The following is a 5,000-nucleotide window of genomic DNA, read 5'->3' as shown; positions in this document are numbered from 1 at the left end:
TCCATAAATGGCAAATTACATCGCAAGAATGTGTCAGGACATAAGGCCATAGGAACACCCAGGCAATTCCAACATCAAGATTTGGAAAAGTAAGGTCCTAATATCAGCAGCGAGCAAGAAGATCGAGATCAACGGACAAAATGGACTCTTCCACACCCGGGCTCCTAAAACTTCTCTTCGGAATGTTTCCGCTCGACATTTCTTCACAATAACCGAAAGTACATACATTGGGCCAATTCTCCTCATTTCTCTACTTTCTCTATGTACCCCCATATACGTGTGCTTATGTGTTTTAACAGTGAAAAAAGTTAAAACGTTCTCTGTTAGGCAAAGTGTTTTTTTCTCATACTTTCAACATCGTAATTACATTCTTATCAGTGATCGAACTATTCATTTAATAATTTTGTTAAATGTATTGTATAGTTTGCCGTAAAATGACTTTAAAGGAAGTAATTTCTTATGTTTTAATTCTTTCTATAATGCTACAGATTTATTTTTTCTCTCATTCGTTAATCAATCGTTTGTATTATCGAATTCTATAATTCTACAACTCACTATGTATGTAAACCACCGGAGTCTGAAAGTTCGTTAGTATTTTAAGGAACATTCCACTGATAAATCCCCCCTCTCCCAAACATCGTAGTGTAGAATGGCCACCACGCCACGTACCCCCGCCCCCCACGCCACGTTCGTCCCAAACTGCGACGCTACACCCCCCACCCACCCCCGATACGTGACCCCCGAAATAGAAGTCAGGTCACAGACTCCCATTTTTTCCCTCCCCTCGTGTACCCTCCCTCTGCCCTCCCTCATCGACATTAAGTAGCAACATATCGTTTGTTCATTGTTTAATAAGCAAGGCCTCCATGGTACGACGATGAAACCTTCAGAAAGGCTTGGCAAACCAGCCTTGTCAAACCTGATGTCCCATACAACCGCTATTTTCAAGACCAACGTTCCTTCACAACCGTGCGGGATTCGTTGCACAATCAGATAAGGTTTATTTGGGTTTGTTAAATCTTCGCAATCATGTTGTGAGAAGATATAGTAAAGCGTACTATATTCTCTTTCCCTTCATTTTAGATATTCATATTAACCATATGGAATTTGTAAAATGAATTATGCTTTCTCTTGTTGTTATCCATATTAAATAGCTTTAATCTAATATCATTCTCAATTACTTCGTATTTGGTCTATTTTAATTGTGGCATTAAAATGGTAAATTAGAATTTTTATTCATTTTCTTCATTTATTATATACATTAGTTTATTCTCGTTTCGGATTAACTTCACGATTATCATCATTTTTCATTATTTGTATGATTCTGGTGCGAATTCATACTTGTCGCTTAAGCTTTAACTTCGCCGGTCAAACGCAGTTTAGCGTAAAACGGATTCCACAGCCACAGATGCTAAGGGTTGCAGTAAGACGTTTATACTTGCAGCGAGCCAACTATTTGATTGCAGATTGAACGGAATAATCTCAATTCGGATCAGTTCCTCATTATTATCATTATCATTCGCATATGTCGAGTGCGATTTCATAATCATCTATGAGGTTGATATTATTATCACAGTTGATTATTATGTGATTAAAATGTTAAGTTAAGTAAAGTAGTTATTTCATCTTTTTATTTTTTTAAAGGAATAATTCCATATGAGCTTGATTAAAACATCTTACTCATACATACATATTCTCACACTCTGTGTCACTCACATTCACTTTCTATCTCGAACTCATTGCTCACTGTAGACCATCCCATGCTTCTGTTGACAAACACACTTGACACTAACTTTGTGTCATGGCATAAAATGAATGAATTCATAGTAATTCGGTAGAGGACGCTCCACCCACAATGTTCTTTTTATCGCCCTTAGTTTGTCGAAAGTGAAAGTGGATAGTTAATAGCATCGTATGTCTATAAACTAACATTATTTTCTTACTCTTGCATTAACTCATCTTACAATTTTGTTCACGAACATACTTGACACTACGACAGTGTCATGGCATAAAACGAATTAATGAATTCAGATAGCAATTCGGTAGGACGACTTAGTGTCACCCATAATAATTTTTTTTATCGCCCTAAGTTTGTTGATACAATAATGTGATAGTTATTTGCACAACTGTTAACTGTATTGTAGCATCCTCTCCTACTTAATCTGAGACTCTCAGTGGTTCAAGTAAACCTTTGACGGTTGCCACTGTTGTCTCCCTCTACCTGAGAAGCTTGTAGTTCAAGCTGTCCCTTGAGGGTCACTGCAAGCATCTCCCTCCTTTATATATCTTTATTTAAAAAAAAAGAAAAGGAGAAAATCAACTTAAAAAAAAGTAAAGTCAAGGAAAGAAATACAAAGTAAAATAATATAAGCTTTCGAATTATGCACACACCCTCCCCCACTCTCTGTTCGTCTTTTTTTCTTTCTTTCTTCCCTTGGCCCTGTATGTAAAGGTTATCAAGCATATATGCGGAACGCCAAGAACCACGAAATGCGGCCTGGAATGGGGTCGCCCAAGACACTACGGTTTGGAAGCTCAGCAGTAGCAGACGCCCAGAGGAGAGAGCATGGCTGTCATTTTCCAGAAACCAAGAGTGTGGCACCCGTCGGAGAGGACAGCCGGATACCCTCAATTATAACGTGGAAGGCCCGCCTGCAAAATAACCAAAATGCAGTAGCCAAGTACAGAAGAATATAAAAAACGAAGAACCGGAATCTGACATTCCGACATCCGGGACGTGGGACAACGAAAACGCGCCAACGTGACGCGCGGACATCACCGCCAGAGTTTGAAGTTGACCTGAGCCATGCAAGGGTGTTGAAGTCGCCCTTCAAGGACGACTTCAACTTAACGGCTTGAGGACAAGCCTCCATAGGTGGCCTCGTCAGGTCACTCACTCGCTCACTCTCACACACACACCTGGACACGGACTCGTCAGGGACACGCTCCCTCGGCGGAGAGCGGTCAGCTCCCCTGCCTCTGACCCCCGCTAGACATCCGCCAAGCCATTGCTACCAAGTAATTATCTTTATATCACCTGTGCCGTTACCCTTCAATAAAGAAATCAAGATCACCAGACTTTGGCTTCAAAAAACCTTTTGTGAGTACCCCTCACAGAGAGAGGAGAGAGAGAGAGAGAGAGAGAGAGAGAGAGAGAGAGAGAGAGAGAGAGAGAGAGAGAGAGAGAGAGAGAGAGAGAGATGAAAAGAGAAAGAGAGACACAGAGACAGAGGGAGAGGGGGGGGGGGAGGGAGAGGGAGAGAGAGAGAGAGAGGGGGGGGGGGGGAGAGAGAGAGAGAGAGAGAGAGAGAGAGAGAGAGAGAGAGAGAGAGAGAGAGAGAGAGAGAGAGAGAGAGAGAGAGAGAGAGAGAGAGAGAGAGAGAGAGAGACAAAGAAGGAGAGAGAGAAAAAGAGAGAGGAGAGACAGAGAGAGAGAGAGAGAGAGAGAGAGAGAGAGAGAGAGAAGAGAGAGAGAGAAAGAGAGAGAGAGAGAGAGAGAGAGAGAGAGAGAGAGAGAGAGAGAGAGAGAGAGAGAGAGAGAGAGAGAGAGAGAGAGAGAGAGAGAGAGAGAGAGAGAGCTGAACTTCACACCCAGTGTAACTGCATGGCCAATACGAATAATCGATTATTTACAATGATTGTATAGACGACGACCGTATATTTTAGGGAGAACATGTTTATGTGAATAGTCCTTAATTTACTTTAGGACGGATTATTTTATTCATATTTTTCTCGATATCTCTCAGTTTAATGTCGTTCGGTCATCATACATCCCTCAATTCCTTTGACTTTTCCGTTTTTTATTCAACGTCTTTGATTGTAAAGTTTGTAGATATAAACACAACGAAAAACTGCTTAGGAAAATGTGAAATATAGAGAAAGCACAACACCAAATCATGTGCATTATGTAGGCTAAGCTAGAGAACGTTGCTCTGTGCACGAAATATTTTTATATTTTTATCTGGAGAATCCTGTTTATTTTATTTCTTTATTTTAGTGTTTTGCAATTTCTTTTGTAAAGTTGTATACATTAGGCTTTAAATGCTACCACCAAAAGGTTGTATATTGTTCGTGGTATATTTCTGTTATAGATTACAGAAGTAAAAAAATAACACAGTAAAAATATTTTTACTTTGTATTTCCTGTTACTGTTTATTGGATGAAGGCAATCATTGCATACATATGTGCGTAAATATATAATAAGAACTTTCCTTTCATTTTCGGTCGAGGGATAAGCTTCAGTACGAAAAAAAAATTCTCCATAATGTCTCAAATAACTGCAGAGAAAATTTGCCATTGCCAAGAAAATCATCTGTTAGGATGAAGAGAGAAGAAGAGAGTCACGTCGCCAGTCATTCAGGAGACGATTGTTCAAGAGTACCTTTGTCTTCCTCTTGATTTGCGCCCTGTTTGTAGTTCCCTTCCTTTGTCGTAAAATGAAAGGCCTTCGAATCTATCCTAAATGGTATTAACTAAAAAAAAAAAAAAAAAAAAAAAAATAGAAGACCATTTATTATCATTATTATTGTCATTATTATTATTATTATTATTATTATTATTATTATTATTATTATTATTATTATTATATATATATATAAATGTATGTGTGTGTGTGCGTGTGTGTGTGTGTGTGTGTGTATGTGTGTGTGTGTGTGTGCGTGTATGTATGTGTGTGTGTGTGTGTGTGTGTGTGTGTGTGTGTGTGTGTGTGTGTGTGTGTGTGTGTGTGTGTGTGTGTGTGTGTGTGTGTGTGTGTGTGTGTGTGTGTGTGTGTGTGTGTGTGTGTGTGTGTGTGGCTTTCACATTCATTGTCTCTGAAATGTAATATACACTATACATTGCAAATCCAAAATCGCTTTGCTCTCTCGCACATATTCCCGATATTGCACCCGAAAAGATGACTTGGTTTCCAGTTCGGAATAATGTACGCAGAAGTTACTGCAGAAAATTTAAACTTCACTTCTTGAAAATTCACTTTCCTGTTTCCATGCAGGTGCACC

The sequence above is a fragment of the Penaeus japonicus genome, unplaced genomic scaffold (assembly GCF_977035675.1).
Source record: "Penaeus japonicus unplaced genomic scaffold, GWHDUDI00000001_assembly GWHDUDI00000031, whole genome shotgun sequence".
NCBI lineage: Eukaryota > Metazoa > Arthropoda > Malacostraca > Decapoda > Penaeidae > Penaeus > Penaeus japonicus.
Note: the sequence above shows the minus strand (reverse complement) of the source record.